Source organism: Calonectris borealis, chromosome 19 (genome assembly GCF_964195595.1).
Source record: "Calonectris borealis chromosome 19, bCalBor7.hap1.2, whole genome shotgun sequence".
Taxonomy (NCBI): Eukaryota; Metazoa; Chordata; class Aves; order Procellariiformes; family Procellariidae; genus Calonectris; species Calonectris borealis.
The window spans coordinates 6,360,101-6,380,197 of record NC_134330.1 but is presented as its reverse complement, the minus strand read 5'-3'; positions in this window follow the sequence as shown (position 1 = coordinate 6,380,197).

The window sequence follows — 20,097 nt, the reverse complement described above, 5'->3', positions numbered from 1 at the left end:
CAGATGGATGAGTCGAGTCCTTGGGTCCTGGAGGTGTCGATGGACACCACGATGCTCCTGCTCCTCTGAGAGAGGACGGCATGGCCCAGGGGACACCCCCAGCACGGCGTGCATAGATACTGCAGGATTTCAGGCACGGCCGGCGGCTTCACCAACTCCCGGCGCTGCCGTCCTGACCCCGCAGGCACCCCGCATCCTCTGCCGGTGCCCGGCGCAGGACAGGGCTCCGGCGGGACATGCCACCCGCCTGCAGCGAAGCCGGGACGGGAATTGGCAAAGAACAGGGACATCTTGAGGTCCTTGAGAAGGGACTAATAATTCCAATTGCCCCCAAGGAGAGAGAAATACAGGAGGATGTCTTGAGCTTAGTGGATTGTCTGAGGCGTCTCAGGGGATCATCAGATACTTCCACTCCCTTTTTGTCCTGAGGTGAGAAGTTTTCCTTCCCATTCACAGAAATGCAAAGTAGTTCAATTCTCAGTACTAATAAGGATGGTGTCCTTTGTAAACCAGCCAGCTAGAGAATCCTCTGAGGTGCTTTACAGCAAAACAGTTGCAGATGAAATGACAAAACCCACCCCAGATGAGCACCAGCCAGATCGGTATCAAATGCGGAACAAGCTCCTGTGTAGCGAAAGCAGATTCACCAGCTCATTTCCCTGCCAGCGGCTGGCTGGGACCTACGAAATGTTTCTTTAGGATCAGAAATTCAGCCACAACAGAGCAAATGTGAGATGGAAGAGCAAAGTGACAGCTGCCCGGGCTCTCGGTGCACGCTCGGCTGCCCTGCCATCCAGCCCATGTCCACAGGAGATGCAAAAACCAGAGGCTGCAGAAAACCAGGGATGCGCTGGATGGACCAGCCGGGACAGATTTTTACCGGGATGGAGCAGGGAGCGGATGACAGCCTGAAATAGGGAGGCGAAGGGCCCTTCTGCAGTGTTTTTATGCTAGCATGGCTAATAGGGAGAGAATCAGCTCTATAAACGTGTAATCCTGCTGAGGTCCCGACCCCAGCAGTGTCCTGTGCCACCGAGATCCACAAGCCAATTACGTACCGTGCCGCGTAGGCTCCCTTTCATCCCTTTTCAGTCTTTCTGCATTTCAGATTTACTGGATGTCCTTGTGTTTGGTGGAGAAGAGGGCAAATTGGAGCCTGTCATGTACCTTCTTCCCCATTCAGCGGCACATCATTCTGCCTGCAGCGGGGGGGAAGGAGGCTGACGGGCGGGCATCAAAGCCACCAGCTCTGTCACATTTTCTTCCCACAAAGTAAAATAAAAAGCGATGGCGTCATTTGGAGCCCAGCCCGCAGCCTCGGGTCTCTCTCCCGCACCCAAAATGGGCAGCAGCACCTTTCCCCGGGCCCTTGGTCTCCTCTCAAGGTGCGTGATGCCATGAGCCCTCCAAGTGAACGTTCCTGTGGGTCGGCAGCCAAGTGAGAATCACAGACACCGGCAAAACCCCATCCCCACCGGAGACGTGTGCCGGCACGCTGGGTCGTGAGCGCGGCTGCCTTTCAGAGACCTGTCCTGTGCTTTGCACTGAACTTTTTACCAGCTCGCAAAAAGCACAGCGATAAAAGCAGAGCAGTGTGAATAGCTGCGCTCCGCCGCTCCTCTGCCCATCATCCAGGGCCAACCCGCGCCTCGCACGGGGGTCGTTAGGAGGTTTAATGAGCCGGTGGGCAGATGCCACGTGCCCAGTTAGATGTCGGGCATTGTTACGCTCCCGTAGGGCAGGGGGATATGGGGGAGCTGAGAACCAGGGGGGGGTCACTGCTCGCTGAGCGTCAACGCTTTGCCGAGCCCCTGAAATCTGTAGGGTTGGACGGTGGGCGCCTGGAGCAGTTGGGTGCTGGGAATTAATGTGCAAGCGATGAACGTGGTCGGGACATGGCACTTTGCTAATATCCTGCTTTGTCTAGCTCCGATGCCGGCATTTCATCCCAAAACATCCCCCCATGCCTCCCTCCGGGAGCGGACTTTGTGGAGATGCTGCACATCCCCCAGCGCCACGCAAGTGCCTGCATTAGAAGCTTAATAAAAATAGCTTGTTAACGGGATGCGTTGCCATCGCCGGTGGCTTGCGAGCTCGCTGCCGATCTCTGTGCCTCGAATGCAGCAAGGCCAAGTAATTACGGGATGGGGGCTGCAAGGTCTCGACAGTCTAATTTCTATTAATTATAGCCTGCACATGATCCAGTCGCAGTGGAAAGGGGAGACAGGGAGATGGTAAATCATTGCAGGGGCTGGGGAGGGAAGAGGAGATGCTGAAAGATGCTGAGAAGCGGTACCTGCTCTGTACCCGGGGCAGGCGGGGGGCCGGGGAAGGGGATGTGACCCCAGCCCCAAACTGAGTGGATTATTTGGGTGGTTCGTAACCTTCCCCACGAAGGAGGACAATGTTTCTGCGCACAGTGTGGAGGGCCAGGAAAAGTATTCGTGGCCCGAAGGGGGTGTATGGGAATTGAGGCGATGCTCGCAGTGACTGTGACCTGCGGCCACCGCGGAGGCTGGGCTGCCACCGCAGCGTGGGGCCACGCGTGAGCACGCGGAGGGGCTGGAGGGGAGTGTACGGGAAGGGAGGTGCTGCCTGAGCTGCCAAAGCTCCCCTAAATGTGGAGGGGGGCGAGGAGGAGATCACATCAGCCCTGCAGTCCTGCCCCTCCGCTGGCTCCGGCGATTTCCTACTGCTTTAGGAGCCAATTAAAAACTCAAAGTCAACGTCCTCGCTTTCCCCGTGACTGGCGCGGCTCCCGTTCGACGCACGGCACAACCCTCATGGCCCGGCTGCCGCAGTGGGGGGCGCGGTGGGGGCCGGGCTCCTTCACCCTCCGCTTTTTGGAGCCCTGCCCTGCTGCCGGCGGCTGCCAGCGCCCCTCGCATGACGCCTATCGCTTCCCATCAAGTTAATCAGAGCCCGTTTCTCAGTAAGTCGTTATAAATCCTGTTACCATCCCTTCTCCGCTAGGTAATAACGGCGAGCGCGAGACATGCATTGGCGTAAAGCCACCCACGCCAGCGTCCGTCTGCGCCAGCAGTGGGATGGACAAGTCGGGCATCGGACCCTCGCCAATCCATCCCCCAAGACTGTCCGAGGATGAGGCGGATGAGCGAGAAATATAAGGCAAAAACCCACAGTTGCATCCGAAGAGGGGTGTACCGCGGGCTGGCAGGCGCGCACCTCCGTGCCGGTGGTATCCGAGCCTCTCCAGGAGCAGATGTTCCTGCTGGGGATCGACGGGCTGGAGCCCACAGCCCAAAATTCCTATTAGGAATACCGCTGCGGAGAAATATTGTGAGTTGGAGAGGGGTATAGCCGAGCAGTGAGAGCGTCCGACCTGGCTGTGCTGGGGAAGGAGCTGGGGCAGGGCTGGGGGCTGTGCGGGGGGCGTTGTCTGGCTGCGGGGGCAGCGACACTCATTTTTTGGAGCTGCTGAGTCGGCAGAAGCGGGGGGATGCGGGATGGCCGCGGGGATTGTGCCCGCTGGCTCACGGCGCGCATAAAGAGTTTGCTTTGAGCGCTACCATCTGCCTTCAAAAGCAACCCTGCTCCCTGCGCCGGGAGCAAGCATCCCTTCCTTCCCCTCCCAGTTTGCCAGCATCCCTCTAGGACTGGGCAGGCCGTGCAAACTGGTCTGGGGGGGACCGGACACAGCTCTTGGGAATGCAGCACCGCTCACTGATGCTCAGCTCTTCCTAAAATACACAACCCGTCCCCAAAGGAACATCTCTGATGGACGGCTCAGCTCCTGCAAAAGGGGCTGGGGGAGGCTGGGGGGGACCGGCCGCTTTCCCCCGGGCCCCGCTGCCCTTCCCAGCACTGTCACTGGTCCCAGTGCCGGGGTCCTGGCTGCAGACATATGGTGCCAACACGGCAGCAGCCGAGATGTCCGGGCCGGCCACAGTGGGGAGGTATTTATGGCAAGAAGCAACAGGTTGGGCTGTTTGGAGTGACAGGGACATTTTCTTCTCGACCTCCTCAAGTCGTGTTGCTTAAATGCACATTTTGCAAAGTTAAAACAAATCGCAAACAGCAGAAATCGGGTTTTTTTAGGAGGGGGAAGGAAGATCTTGGCAGAAGGATAAAGGAAGGCAACTGAAATGCTCATTAAAACTGAGGGGCTCTGTTTTCTTGTCCAAGTGGCCACATCTTCTCCAGAGGCTCCCAAATGCTTTGAAATGCCTTCTCAGACAAAGCCTTTCATCCTACCTGGTTCTGGCTAAATTCGTGGAGCCAGACATTTTTGCTGGAAACAGGAAAGAGGGAGCAACTCCGTTCTGACTTTTCACTTCCCATCTGATCGCTGTTGATACAATTTATTCCTATGACAGCATCTGCTGCTTTCATGGGTTTTTTTATTCTGAAGTACAACTCGTCTTTGTTACTCCCATTTTCGGGCCTTTCATCATTTGAGTCACAACATAAAAGGCATTTAAACACTCCTGCTTGGAAACCAGGCTGGGGGGGAGTGTGGGAGCGGGGAGATTCCATATCTCCCCAGCCCCAGCCCTCCTCCGGCGTGGGATGGGGTGTCCCGGTGTGCTGCAGCCCCGACATGCTTCCCCCATGCCTCCTGCCGAAGGTGGTGGTGATGGAGCATCGCGTTTCCATTTTAGAGCGATGCTGTGAAATTCAGATGCGGTTTTTAGGTGCGGCTTCACGCAGAGCCCCGCGTCCCGCATCTCTGCCGGGGCAGCATCTCTCCTGGCCACCACCGACCCCCGAGCTCTGCCCTCCTCACCGCCGGCGTTCCTAGGGGCTCCGTGCCCTCCTCATCAGCCAAACCTCTCATTAGACAACTAATTGCCTTTTGCTGCTGCAGCTCAGGCTGTGATGCACGGCTCCCCGTTCCCTCATGCCGGGGGGGCTCTGACACCCCTCGCTGCCACCCGCACCCCCTCTGAGCTCGCCAGGGCCTCTCATCCCCACTGGTGCCGGCAGATCCCACTCTGCCGTGGTGTCTGCTGAGCTACGGGAGGCATCGGGGAGTTCACAGCTACCCACAGAGACCTATTGGAGTCTAATAATAGTGCCGTGGTGTTGCACCAGCGCAGAGCTGGAACGGCTACGTCTGGCGGGGAGAGGCCACCGCTGGCTGCCGCCGCCTGCCCAGGCTCCTGCCTGCTCAGCTGGAAGAGAAACGCCTTTCCCGGGAACCTCTGCCCTGCCCAGCTCCTCTCCATCCCAGCACCCAGCTCCACTCTCCTCCCTCCCACAGCCCCCACTGCGGCTCACGGCCGATTCTCCATGCTACAAAGATCCCCTGCGCAAAGCGTCGTGGCTCACGCCGCTCCCCAAAACCCTCCCCGTGCAAACGCGGGGGGCACTGGGCTCTGTGCCTGCTGCAGGATTCAGCCCCTGCAGAGGAGCCACCGGGGCCACAGGACGGGCAGCACCCACCCCACCACGCTCCTGGCTTGGGCTGGCGTGAGCATCCTTGGGGCACAGTGGTCTGTCCCCCTCCTGCTTCGATTCCCCTGCCATATTTTTCACCCCAGTAAGTGCCGAGCTTTTGCCGGCCTCCGACGGGCTTCCTTCGGGGGCACTTACCAAGAAACCCCTGCAAAATTTTCTCATGCTGTCACTCTCCCGGCGAGGGCACAGAGCAGCCCCCCTGTGCCGCAGGCGTTACCGGCACCTGAGCATCCTCGAGCAACATCCCTCATCCTGCCCAGCATCTCTCGCCCTTCCCTGGATCCCTTCCCTCGTCCCCCAGCTCCCAGGAAAGCGAATGCAGCTGCAAACTGCGCTGCTGCTTATTGGAATAACCTTCCAGGTTTCATTTAGCGCCGCTCGCTTCCCACCCCGCCTTCCCATCGTCAGCACTTTACTAATTGCAACTTTTAACTCGTTGTGCCCAGGAAGTCCGAGAGCGGCCGCTGCCGTAAGGACACAGGGCCCCCCCCGCTCCCCGTCGCTGCTCCCTCCCCCAAACGAAGGACCAGCCTAAGGAAGGGTCGTGCAGGCGAACATCAACACCGACTGCAGCGCGCACGGTCCCGCTCTTGCTCCCGGCTCACCCCACGAGTTTCCCACTTTGGGAAAAAAGCAATGCATCCTGGCAGACCAAAAATCCCGGGCGAGATCCCGGCTGTCGCCTGGGAGCATAAATCAGCGCATCGCTGGGCAGGGAGGAGGAGAGAGATCCCGACGGCTATCCGAGCGCGCTGTCTGCCTGAGACTTATTAAATTATGGCTCTCAAGTTCAGCATCTGAGCCCGGCGCAGCGGGGACCACGGCCAGGAGGGAGGCGGGTTACAGCCCCCTAATTCAATCAAGGGGCAGAGGCGATGGCGCAGGCGGTGGGGGACAAGCGCCGGCGCTGTCGATACGGAGAGAGCGAGGCTTTGGCAGCCTTCCCGGCTGGCTCTGCCCCCCGGTCGCTCATGGAGCTCCCAGCTGCGCTTCCTAATGCACCGGGAATGGCTCCGGGTCTCCGTTAAGGACTTGGGGTGGGATGAAGCCGCGGTCCCGGGGCTGGTCTGGCCGGGGGGGGGCGAGGTGTCGGTGCCACCGTCCGAGTTTGCATTGATCAAAGACCTCTCGCACTGAAAGATGGGATGGTCCCGGCCCCATGGCCGCACAGTTTCCAGCCCAAAGAGAAAACAGGCCAAGAAACCACCGTTTTAGGAGAGCCCAAGGTGTTTTTTACATAAGTCCAAGAAGCAGGGAAGGAGAAAGATGAAGTGCTGTTCCCCAACTGATACCGTGAACCGGCGAGCGTGACTGAAATTTGGGGAGGGTTTTGCATAATGGGGACGCACGTTTCTGCTCTGCCCGGGGGTTCAGGTACCACGGTGATGTGCACGGCATCGAAACTTCGACAGCTCCTCAGGGAGATGAGGATGGAGGGACACAATCGGGTGAGAAAGAGAGAGGAGGGAGCTGGGAAGGAGAACGCTTTCTCTGAAAGCATTTACAAGGTCAACAGTTATAAGTGGAGCAGAGCAAGGATTTGGCTCAGGCAAGGGAGTTGGACCGCGCTGGGATGCTCGGCGGGAGGAAGACGAACGCCCGGCTCCCACGCCGGCACCGAATTACCCAGCCGAGGGCTAAGTGAGATACCGAGACAAGGTCGCGGTCCCGCCGGAGCGGCGAGGGCGGCGTGGGAGGGAGCTCTGGCTGGGCCGGCTCCTGCCTCCGCGGCAGCAAATTCAATCGTGGCGAATAACAGAGTGGAACAAAATCCAGCAATGCAATAAAATCGCCCGGCGTCTTGTTCGCCTGAAGCCCAGCGAGCGCGAGCAGCCGGGGTCTGTGCAGGAGGCGGCACGGCCTCTGCGGGTAACCTCATGTCTGGGGAGCCCCGCAAGGGGAGGGAGGGTTTTAAATGGTCTTTCGGGTGCTTTCCATGGGCCACAGGTCACCCCGCTGCCACCGAGGCTCCCGGGGAGAGGAATGGGACCATCAGATTTCTGAGCAAGGGAGAGATGCTGATTCCTTAAGAACCAGGGAGGCGAAATCCAATTGTGCAGCATCCGCGGCTGCCGTTAACCTGTCTGTGTACTCCCGCAGCCGCCCATTCCTCTCCGCCTGACAGCCGGGGCTGCCCGGCACACGCTGCCCCGGCCGCCCGGGGATTTGTTTCTGCCTGTTACAGCGGCACAGCCGACACCGCTGAACTGAGCCGCAAGCGTTTTTCCGGTGCTTTGCTCTGCTTCCAAAATGGAGAGTCGGCTAAACGTCCCCCGATGAACAGGGGAGCCATGGTGTGGATTACCGGAGCAGGAGAAATGGTGGCAGCACGTGGCGGGCGGCTGCAGCAGGAGCTGCCGGAGCAAACCGCAGCTCCAAACCCCAAACCTGAGGCCAGGAAAGAAAATGATATTGGAGGGTCCTCGAAGGAGGGTCCTTGGGATAATTGGCGTTCGGTTGCCTGGGGGGGAAAGGCGGCATCTGGACCCGCATCGCTCAGCCCCGCGCTCGCCCCAGCCCGCGGAGAGGCTGTGAGCGAGTTGATGGAGAGGGGAAGGGAGAGGAGAGGTGCGGAGCGGGGAGGAGGCGCAGCCGGCCCCACCAGCCACCTCGCCTCTCTGCATCCCAGCTCCATTTGCAGATTTATTAAATCGAGAGCCAATTTCGACATCATTTCTTTCAAGCAGCTCCACCTCGCAGGTGTGCGGAATTTATTTGAGATAAAGAAAACCATTACAGAGAGACAGCAATCTTCAAAGACCACCTCGGAGACCTGAGAGAAATAAAAACACTAGCCCGTGCAAATGTGCAATTAAGTTTCAAAATACTCGTGCTCTATGAAAAGCTCCGTCCCTGCAGAGAACAGGCCTTTAAGGCAATTTTCCCAAACCCTATTCAGCATTCACTCAAAAATGCCTTTTAAAAACAACATGTGATTTTTTTTCCCTCTCTGCCTCGCTCCTCCTCCCCCCTCGCTCCATCGCTCCCAGGTGGGACCCAGACAGCTCCGGCGGGGACGCGGTTCCTCCCCGTTTGTTGGGGGACGTGGGGCGTGGGGGGGTCCCATCTGCATGGGGCACGGCTCCGTCCCATCCTCCGGTCATGTCAAATCCACAAATCAGGAATTTTTAGAGCTGCGTTTGTTATTCAGGGAGAGCGCGACACCGGGGCAGCTCCGCCTGGGGACGGTTTGCCGACTATTCCCAGCCGCTGGAGCTTCGCATCCCTTATTCATGGGTCACTCTCTGCTCGGTGATTAATTAAAAATGCATAATTAACCTGTGGAACGCACTGCCACAAGGTATCGGGGAGGCCAGGAGCTTAGCGGGATTTGGGGGAGGATTATATGTTTAAATGGATAACAAGAACATCTGCTGGTACATTAGCAGGGATCAAGTAGAATTAGGGAGACGAGCCCGGTTCGCCGCTGGCACGGGGTGCAGGAGGGCACCCCCGGGGCCGGCTTGAGGGGGGCACCGCTGGTGACCACGGCAGAGATGCCAACACGCCCGTGCATACTTGGGGAGCGAGATTTTGGGGCCAAGCGGGTGTGCTTGGGGACGGGGCAGTGCCAGCGCTGTCACCGCGGGGCTGGTTGCCTTTGGGCTAGAGGTGGCCACCCGGGACAGACGAGGGTCACCACGCTGGCAGCTCCTTGCCAGATCCCCCAACCCAGCAGCCGCCTTTTGTATCCAGAGGCTGGTGGGGTGCCGGGGGCTGACCCTGACCCCGAGGACACCCCAATAAGCTCAGCCATAGCGTCATCAAAAACCCGGGAGAGCACCCATCAGCTGCAGCACCTCCTGCAAACGACACCATGCTTGCATGCAAGGAGAAGGGCTTTGCAGATCATCCGTGCCGCTGTTGGTGAGCTCCAAAGTTACGGCACAGGACCGAGAAGCCATGGAAAGTGCAGGAGACGCAAGACCAAGCCTCGACCAAGGTGGCCACGCAGCATAGCCCAGCTCCACGGCGCGCAGCCCATGCAAGGGGTGGTTGCTGGAGGTCTCCAGCCTCCGGACACTACGTGGGTCCCAGGGCTGAGCCTGGCACTGACCCTTCTGCCTCTTGCAGAATCCTCCATCCACCCTGGGCTCTGCAAGGACACCTCCCACCACCCCCCCTTGCTTGGGTGGCACAGACTACTTGCTTTGCTTCATTTTTCTCTTCCCAGCCCCAGAAGTTTTCTTAGAAAAGCCTGGCAGAGAAGCCAGCAACTGCAGAGCAAACTCCAGGCCGATGGCAGGATTATTAAATCCCCATCCGCAATCCCCTCTAGGTTCAAGCGGCTGCTCTTTTGCATCGTAAATCTGCTGCTCCATCATTAGCACTAACTAATGGTTGTGCAAGGCCTGGGAACCACGACGTGTCGGGGTGCAGAAGCGCTGAGGACTCTTGGCAATGTCCCCAAGACCTGGGGGTATCCCCAGCCCTTCATCCGGCGGCACGGCCAGGGCAATGCCAGGCACCCGGCACGGCTCTGGCTTTGCAGCAGCTTGGAGTAAGGAGGGGAGCTATCCCCTGCCTGGGGAGATGCTGGAGCCCAGAGGATGCTCAACCCTCCTGGTGAGACCCGGGATGCTCCCAGGTCCCTTCGCAGCGTTTTGGAGGTGACGCCACAGACGCAGCAAGATGGGGCGACCGGAGACATTTTGGGTGCCGTGGCCCCCCCCCCCGACCTCGCTGCCCGTCCCCCAGGATGAGGTGGCTGCGGCACATCGTGCTCAGCCTGCCGAGCGCGGAGGGGATCTGCTGGGCCAGGGTTAATCTCGTTGTCACACTTTCCCTCCTTCTTGCTGGCTTGGCGCGCTTTGACCCGCTGTGAAATTGTGGCCAACAGCACTGAATATTTTAAGAGCAGCAATGCAGTCATGGCCGCGCGGCGGAGCAGCAAGGCAGGCCGGGAGGGGGCTGGGCCCTCGCCTCCCCCCCGCCACCGCCAACCCATTAGCACAGTTCAGGGAAACCTAAAAAATTCAAAAGACACTGAAATATGCAGCATTTTGCTCTCTCTGGAAATGACGCGCTTCGCTTCCCAGATGCTCCCAAGTAGGAGGTTGTAAATAAGCGGCTTCATGGCACGGGGGGTGTTGCCGACGGGGCTGCAAACTGCTGCAGAGCCCAGATTGACACCCCGATCCCCATCCTGCCCCTTGCTGGGGACAGGTCCATGCTCAGGCTGGGGACAGCCCTGTGCCCGCTGGGCACCGGTGCCCAGCCTCACTAGCGTGGCGCGGGGGTATCGGCCATTAAAAGACCTTCACCTCTCCGTCCTTGGCCTCTGCCGGCTGCTCTCTGCCCCCCTGGGACGTCCCCTCGCTGCATCCCTGCACCCCTCCGCTGGGCGGCCGGCCAGGATACGGGTGCCGCAGGACCTGACGCAAATGCCTGTCCTCAGCACTTCTCCTATCTGGGGCACGGCGGAGCAGCAGCGGCGAGGAATTAAAAAAAAAAAAAAAGAAAAAAAAAAAAGCCAAAAAAAAAGAGCCCTGTTTGCATAAACCTCCCAAAAAGGGGAGCTGGAGCCTGAGCCCGGAGAGCCGGGGTGGCTGCGAGCACCGGCCAGGGACCACCGGAGCTGATAGCGAGTGCAATAAGTAATAGGGGAGCATCACCTGGACCAGGGCACATTTTGCCACCGGGTCCCCACACGTCCCCAAAGTGCTGCCCCAGGGCTTGACACCCCGTCCAGGAGTGACATTGGGACACTTTTGCATTCAGGTCTTAAGAGGGCAGATTAATCGCCGTGTGCTGGATCTGTCACGCACAGGGATATATATTCTTCTCGGAATTTACAAGTAGTTCTGTCTGAGAAATAAACAACTGGAGATAAAAATTACATTGTCACCGTGCAGGTGTGATCGATGGAAGAGACAAGCCCTTGGAGCGCCGGCGAGATGCCACCGGCACAACCCGCCCAGGGAGCGCCGGTCCCCGGGAGGTGCCGAAGGGACTCGGGGAAAGGCGGCGGAGTGCGCTTCACCGACCCCAGCCCGTCGTGTCCCTGTCCCAAAGACCGGGGAAGGTGGGGACGGCCATTCCCAAGCAGGGAAGATGCCGAACCCTGGAGAAAAGAACGCTGGTGATGGGTGACGGTGAGGAGCACCCACGAAGCAGCTGTGGGAAGGATGCCTGGGGCAGAGCAGCCAGCGGCAGAGGGGGCTGCAGAACCCCAGGTCAGCTCCTTGTAAAACCCCCTCGGGCCCCGTCTCGAGCCCCCAGCCCTCCTCTCCGGCGCGTTTCCGAGGTCAGCGATAGGCAGAAGGCAGAGCCGGGCAGGCAGCCGCCGCAGCCCCCGGGGACCAAGGTGCGAGGAGGATTAATGGGGTTTACACCAGGCTCCGTTCTAGTTTGTTTTCTCCTTCATCTTTCTCTGCTTCCCGCAGCTGCGTTGGCTTTGGCCGGGGTTGTCACCGTGTCACAGAGCACGTCGCTTGCCGGGATCGCTGCCGCTCCCTGGGGAGGGACAGACATAGGCTCCTTCGTGGCTTAAATCTGAAGTTGCACTGAAAGCGGTAAAAAAGCACCGTGTGGATCCTCTCCCTGGCCTTCGGCATCCCGAAGAGCCAGGACGCAGCTCGACCTGCCGGGGTGGAGATCCCAAAACCAGCTAGGGCAGCCCGGCAGCCGGTCCCGCAACTGCCTTCGGTCTATTAATAAACTCGAAGCAGCTGGTGGAGCCTCCGCCGAGCCGGTCCTCGGGATTTATCCACATTGCTCTGCCTTATCAGCCATGCTTTTCACAAGCACTTAAATTCAGGAGGAAAAGGAAAAAGTGAAATCAGATAGAAATCCAGGTCTGTTTGCTGTTTTCTCCAATGAAATGGTTCTGGGTAAACAGCAGACGCCTTTGATGAAATCCCAGCAGGCTTAAACAATAAAGCTGGTTACAAACTCAATCTGGCGCAGATATCAGATCTGAAATTGTTTCAAAAAACATGTCAACATTTTCTAATGCTGCTGCAAAACTTCCTCGGCACCTTGCCACAAGCCTGCGTCTGTGACGCAGGACTCGCGCCTCTGTCCCGGCTCGCGCCGCTGCTGCCGTAGTTCCCACGGGGAGTCCTGTCGCACCCCCCCGCCTGCCCGGAGACCCCCGAGCTGCGGGAAGATGCTCGATATCACCTTGGAAACGTGAAACGGTCCCCAAGCTGCCAGGGGAGGACCTTCCCCGCTCCGAGCTCAGGGCGCACCAGGTTGTTTTCCAGCTGTAAATCCAGTCGCCATCCCCAGGCGCAGCCTGGCCGGGGCTTCGCGGTGCTGGAGGTCTGGCAGGGTTGGACGAGGGGCATCGGGGCAGGGCGGCCGTTGCTTTTGTCCCATCCCGGGGACAGCGTTCGGCCCCGGGTTCATCCCAGCTGCCACCAAGGACGATTGACTTTTCCAGAGAAAATTTGCAGAGTGCTGTGGTGGCAGGGAAGCGCAGCCGGGTGCTCCTCTTGAGTTTTGGCTGCCACTGTGCCACCTCTGCATCCCGCTGGGAAACCAACCGCAGCCCGGGGCAGGATGAGGCCGCGCGGTGATGCAGGGGTCCATCCCATGGAATGCCGGGCTGGGGGCATGGCTCGGCCCCTCTCCTAAACCCCCGGTGCAGGCTGGGGGACACGAAGGGGACTTCGTCCGGCGGAGGTCGGCTGTGTCAGGGCGATAGCAATTTGGCAGCTCCTGGTAACGAGGGCCGCTCTGTCGGCGTTGGCGTTGGAGCAACAGGGACCATCCGAACTCGGAAAACACATGGAGCCGGAGCGCGATGAGGCAGGTCCCACGTTGGCATCGCTGGGGCGAGTCTGCCAGGCGCCCGGCACCGGCGCTTTCCAAAGGGCGTCAGTGCCTGGGGTGTCTGGGGGACACCAGAGGACACAGGTCCCCAGTGGGGACCGAGGCGAAGGGGCGAAAGGCTGCCGAGGAGGAGGAGGAGGAGGCAGGTCTGGTCACACCACGAGTGGGGACAGCGTCTTGGCACCAATGAGGAAGCTGGCACCAGCTCCGGGGGTGTCTGGGCCCCCCCCCGCCGGGCTCCGTGCCCTCATCCATAAGGAGCTGCTCCCCCAGTGTGGGCTTTTCCGCATCAGACCCAGCCTAATGCACACCCCATCCCGCACCCCCGTGGAAGCCCCCAGCCCGGAGCTGATGCCCGACACAGCTTGTGTCCTGAGTGGGTGCCGGAGAGGACAAAGGGGATGCAGGAGAGGAGAAGCAGGGCAGGAGGAGGAGGGGGGCCGGGGCTGGTGGCCCTGGGGGGCCGAGCCCCGGCTCCGATGCAGCACAGGGAGGGGATGTGGCGGACCTGACCCCTCTGCGGAGGTTGCCTTCGCCATCGATCCCTGCTGCACTCAGGCTCATTAGGGCCAGGGAGCTGCTGCGAGCGGCTGGCGGAGGAGACAGACGGGGGGAGCGCTCGCCGTGGCTCCCTGGATCGTATTAAATATTTACTTTGTTTTGTTTTATTTTTCCCAGCTATATTGATCAGAGATGGGGGGGGGGAAGCGGTCGGATGCGGGGAGGGAAAAGCAGAGGCAATGGCTGAGCTGCACGACGGGGACGAACCCTGCCAGGGCGCACCCGAAGGCTGCACCCACTCTCCCCGGGGGCACCCAGTGCCGTCCCCCCCAGCAGAGCTGCTCCCCCCGCAGCCATTCACACACCCCCCCCAGGGTCAGGACGAGCATCACCAATGTGGGGGGGGGCTGCAGTGGGGCAGCTCCCCCTCCCCACCCCACCCCAGCCCCATCTCAAGGGATGCAGGACGGGGGGATGCCCAAGGCGATGGCACCTCGTGGCAGGGGGTGTCCCCCCGCCCTGGGCAGGGAGGTGCCCCCCACAGCCAGGCTGGACCCCGGGAGCGGCCGCACAGCCGGAGCTGTTTCTATTTCGAGAGGAGCTCTACTGGAAAAGGAACAAAAGCCGAGGGAAGCTATAAATAGCCGCCTCCTTCACACCAGCGCCTCCTCCGCCCCAGCATCCCGCAGCCGGGGGGGTCCCGCAGCCTGCCCCGCACTCGGCCCTGCCACCAAACCCTCCCCTCGTTTGGGGACGCCAACGTCCCCATCCGAAAACCGGAGGGAATAAAGCGCTGGGGAATATTTGCCGCTGAAGCAGAACCGGCTCTGAACAGCGGTTTGCCAAGTTGCTCGGCAGCTCTGCCCGGCTCCCGGGGGGTTTGCCGCTGCCCAGGCGGGCTCTGCACCCACAGACACCCCTTGGGGCCGCATTCAGCTGCCTGGGGATGCTCCTCTCACCCCGGCACAGCCCTCCCTGGCCCTGGCTGCGGATGGCAGGGAGCAGGGAGAGCCGAGCAGCTCGGGCAGACCTACTTTCAAGGCTTTAATCCTTTTTGCTTAAAGGATCTTTTTTCCCCCTCTCTTTTTTTCTCCCCCTTTTTTTTCTTTCTGCACGGCAAAGATGGGGTCTGATCAGAGGAGAGACGCAGGGAGCTGACAAGCTGCGGAGTACGGAGAGAAAGGAGAAAGAAATACATATTTATTACCCTCAATTATTAAAAAATAGATAGCAGCAGATCTTAGGCCCTGGCAGAGGCACTGCGGAGCCGTTTGTCTGAGGACTATTTTGTTTTTTAAATTCCATTGAAATTATAATACGCCGGGCTTGTTAGCACAAACACCCCGGCACATCCCTGCTGAGGGGGGATCATCCCGGCCCCTCTCCCGGCTCCGGTGTGCTGCCCGGGGGGTGGCTGTATCCAGCACCCCATGGGCTGCCGAATTTGCAGGCAGCGGGGAGGCAGGGCGGCTCGGGGGGGGCAGGAGCTGGCAGTGGCGGGGGCAGCAGATGCAGCCGGCAGCCTTTGTCCCCCTCCACCTTCACACCGGGGGATCAGAGGGGCTCTGCCCCGCGCAAGCACATCCCCATGCCCAGATGCTCAGTGATGCCCAGCTGGGCAAAGGTCTCGTGGACAAAGAGCTCACCTGGGCCACCACGGGCTCGTCATGGGATATTCTCCATGTGTGAGGATGGGCTTTGCAGCCCTCGGATGGCACCGGGAGGGTCCCGTGGCCGTGGGGCCGGGGTTTCCTCCAGCAAACCAGTGCAAATGCCGGTGCAAACACAGCTGGGGAAAAAAAAAAAAAGCGGTTCCCAAGTGCGGCACACGGGGCTGGCGGAGCCGCTGGCACCTCCCCTCCGCTTGCAGGGCTGCCTCGGTAAGGAGCCCTGCCAGCGCAGCAGCCAAATTCCCTCCTGCCGCTGCTCCCCGGTAAACAACAGCCGCAGCCTCCCCATGTGATGGTGATGCTGGGACTTGGGGTGCACATGGAGTATCTCTGATGCCCACCGGCACCCCGCTCTCCCCATGGCCAGGCACCGTCGGGATGCGATGGACCACCGCAGAGCCCCCCAGCCCACTGTGCCATCCCCTCTCCGGGGCCAAAACCTGCCCCCGTCCCATCCTGCTGGCCACGAGCCGGGGAGAGACGCGGTCCCGAGCACAACTGGCTTTCGGTGCTGGGAGTCACTGGGGCAGTCACGGCACTACCAGCCCAGGCAGAAGCATCACAAAAAGCCGCTTGCCAAAGCTGGGCTGGCTCCAAGCTGCCGTGCCGGCTCCGAGTCGCCGTGCCAGCGCCACCGGGAAGCAAGCAGCCGGCGGGCACATGTGCTGTTAAAGAGGAAAAGGAGCTTTCAACACCAAATGGAGCATTTTCTGCTTAATAACTCCCCAATCCTAAGCTGCTCAAAGAAGATTGCCCCCTGCATCTCCCCGTCCTGCATCTGCCCCTTGCCGCTGCCCACACTTAATACACGGGTAGCACCACGGCTGCCGGATTGGCACGTGCCAAGCCGTGCCCTACCCTCGGCAAAATGGGCAGGAGAAAGACTGGCCACTGGGGAGGGCAGGCGATGCCCGGTGCCGGGCGCAGGCGTTTCCTCCGTCAGCACCGAGCTTCCATCATTTGTCATCAGTAAAAATAATATTCCTAAAAGTGTCCCCCCTGATTGCCGGGCGGCAGGCGCAGGGCTGCGGGTTTCCATGGTGATGGCATTCCGCAGGGATGGTACGGGGGATCGGCGCTTCCTCAATTTGGGAGATGGGACGCGGCGCCGACATCCAGAGCAGGGACAGCACCAGCCGCGCTGCTGGCGGAGGGACCTGGGGCCGAGCTGGCTCGTCCCCCCTTGGGCTCGGGCAGCGTCACCCAAAATAGTGGGGAAGGAGCACCCTCGCTGGAGAGGACAAGGGTGCTCTTGCAGCCCAGTGGTGCCCCTGGGGCCGTGCCCTGCACCGCCTGCCCATACCGGCACACAGACCCCCCGGCTCCTCCTCGCTGCCCCCCACCAGCGTCCCACTTGCTTCCAGCCCCACGGCTCTCCCCACGGCCTCCCACTTGTTGCCTCTGCTCTTAAATCAGACGCCAGCCTCCTTCGGTGGGTGCTGGGTCGGGGCAGCACCTTGCCCGTCCCGTCCTGCAGGGAACCCAAACAACAGCCACCCTTGCTCGGGTGCCGGCACCTCGCCTGCCTGCCGCTGCACCAAAGCGCTTTTAAAGACATAATCTGCCGTTAATAACCAGAGTTTGTACCGAACGCAGCTAAGCCCTGGGGTTGCACTTTGCAAACAAAACCCGAGTTTTTGGCTGTTTGGGGGTAGCTGGAGCAGGTCCTCGTGTCACCCTGGGGTGCCTAGATGTGGGGCAGAGTGGGATGGGTGGCTGCCCCCAGTGACGTGGGCTGAAGCGGCCGTGTTCTGGGTCACTCCTCTGCAAGGGGGGTTTGTCTCCATGCTGCTCCGGGGCTGGCCGGAGGCACCACCGGGAGCTGGGGACACCCCAGCCACCACCATATCCCTCCAGGCTCCCACGCTTCCCTGCCTGGTTTTTGCCTCCAAACACAATTTTGGCTCTTGCTGCCAAAACCCACCAGCCCTTCAGCCCTTTCAGCAGCCCGAGTCCCTGCCCAGCCCCAGGTGACTCCGTCCCCACTCATGCCTCATCCACAGGGACCCACTGCCCGTGGCTCTGGCTCGCACCACCAGCTCCGGCACCGCCAGGTGCCTTGGGCAAAGGTAGGTGTGAAATCACACCGGAAAATACATCTTTTTATGTCTCCCTGGCAGGTTCACTGATGTTTTTAGGACAGCGCTTCAGGGCCACCTGGAGCGTCACCCACGGCCTTGGGCACCCGGATGGGACCAGGGGTACTGGCTGCGGCACTTTAGGCAAAAGCTGGGAATAACATTCAGCCAAGCGTGGCCGCGGCTCTGACCCTGCCGGGCTCCATCAGCACGGGTCACCGAGCGGCGACGGCTCCTTCACATCCCGGCTCCGGCTCCAGGTCCAGGCAGGTCTCGCCTGCCCAAGCCCCCCTCGTTCCCCCCCGGCACCGCTGCAGGGACAGCCTGGGCCACATCCTGATAGCCCCCCCTAGCCACTCCCCTTGCTTCGCCGGGCACAGAGAGCTTGTGGCTTCCTCTCAGCTCTTTAGGAAATTAAACTTTTATAAGCAGAAAGGTTTCTGGGCTCTCGGCTCCCCGGCGCAGGAACCGCAGCCCAGCCTGCGCCCGCACCCTGCCTGCTGGCTGCTCCCCTGCAGGGAGGGATGGGGGCTGGATGCCCCGTCGATGGGCTGAGCGATGGCAGGGACAGGGACGTGGCTGCCCATGACCTTGGTGTCATCCTTGACCTGGAAATCTCCTTCTCCTGCGCCACCAGCGTTGCACTCCTGCCTGCGGCCACCTCCGGCAGGGTGCACGGCACAGCGCCGGTCCCGCCGACACCCGCGCCCAGGCTGGAGCTGCACCCTGCGCTGTCACCCACTGCCATGCCGATGATGAGGTCCTGGTGCCCCAAATCCACCCCAAATCCCACCGGAGCTGCCCGGTGCCTCCGTGGCTGGAGCTCGCAGGGCACAGGAGGCCCAAAATGTCCCCGGGCATCGCAGCACTGCCCTGGCCTCGCCGCCGCTGCCCGTCCTGCTGCAAACCCCCGGCAGCAAACACCTTTACCTTGCGTGGTACCGCGTGCGAAGCTGTCCCCCTACGAACGGGCACACAGAGCTGCTTCCCCGAGGGACATCGTCTGCGGGTCCCCCAAACCCTGCCACATCCCCAAGCCCAACCCCGGTCCCTGGCAGCGGGACGGGGGAAGGCGGTGGCAGTGCCACCATCAGCCTGCGCTGCCTCCCACCAGCACAGCCTCACGCTGCCACGTCCCTCGACAAAGCCAGCCAGCCCCGAGCCCCGCCGAGGGGTTTGGCCCCAGCCCCGCGCCCTGGCAGCAGCTCTCCCCGTCTCCCCTCGCCCCTGCCATGGGGTGTCCCCTCCGCACCCCCCTTTTGGGCAAATGCCGGGGAGCGGGACCCTCCACCTGGGGACACCTGGCCACGGCGAGACAGGGAGGGGAGAGCCTCTTGCTGGGATGGAGGCCTCCTCTAACTGCCTGTTGAATTATTCAGGAATGGCATTAACTTATAAATGAGTGTGTTTGACTGATTTTGTGGTTGATGTACAGATAAATTCTAATGAAAGACAGCTACAAGATTTTAAATTATTAATTAGACTGCCACTTAACAAAGCCTATTTGGCACTCTATTTCCTTGCTTAACAAGACAAAAACTTTAAGAATAGGTTTTGCATTAGCCCACAGGCTCTTCAATTTGCATTTTGTTTTTCTAGCTCCAGAAATGAAAGCTGTAGATCTTGACCTTAACAGGCTACCCCGGTGGGATGCAACCCTGCCGGCAGCCCCGCCGTCTGCCTCCACCTTGGGCTCCCCGTTTCCCAGCCCGGATGATGCTTTTCCTCCAGTCAGCAGCACCGGGGCTGGGAACCGGGGCTGGGAACCAGGGCTGGGAACTGGGACTGCTCCGAGGGCTCGGGGTTTATTCTCAAGATCGCCAGCCCGGTTGGGTTAATATGCCGAACAAAGCCGCAGCGGGAACCGGAGAGAGAAGCATCCGAGCGCGAGGCCCCACAGCTGCAAGGTGACATTCCCCACAGTGGGAAAAAGCATCCTGGGGTGGCAGTGGGGGCACTGCCCTACCCAGGGACCCGCACCCCAATGCGAGGTGTATGGGGGGGTGCGGGTGCAGCGTTGGCACCTCCTCCCGCTGCCAGAACCTCGCCGGAGAGGGGCATGTGGTGGTGGTGGCGAGGGCTGGGCCTGGGGCTGTGCAGCTGCCCCCTCCCCGAGGCGTGGGACGGGAGTGGGGGGGTCCGGCCAGGGTCCCCCACATGGCATTGCTGTCCCCGGCATCTCCCCGGGACTGGCCCGGGCGCAGCAGGGCCGGGAGTCCTGCCCGGCCCACCCCCCCCCCGCCCCGGACCCCCCGGGACGGCCGGCTTCTCCCCTCGCTGTGATGTCAAAAAGCTCCCCGATGATGTCCCAGGCTGTTGCCATGGAAATAGCGTGATGTCACAGCGGAGCGAATCTCCTCGGGGGGGCGGATCGGGACGGCTCGCCCCAACTTCCCCGCTGAAGCCCCCGCGTCCCCCGGTGAGCCCCGTTTTCCCCTTCTCTCGCCCCGGGGGACGAGCACCGACCCCCCCAGGACCCGCCGTGCCCCCGGCGCCTCGCGACCCGCCATGCCCCGGTGCCCCCCCGCGCCCGCCGCAGCTCCGCTGCCTCCGGGACCCGCCGTCCCCCGGTGCCCGCGGGACCCGCCGCGTCCCCGGTCCTGCGGGACCCGGCGCCTGCCCCGCTCCTCCCCGTCCCCCCCTCCCCG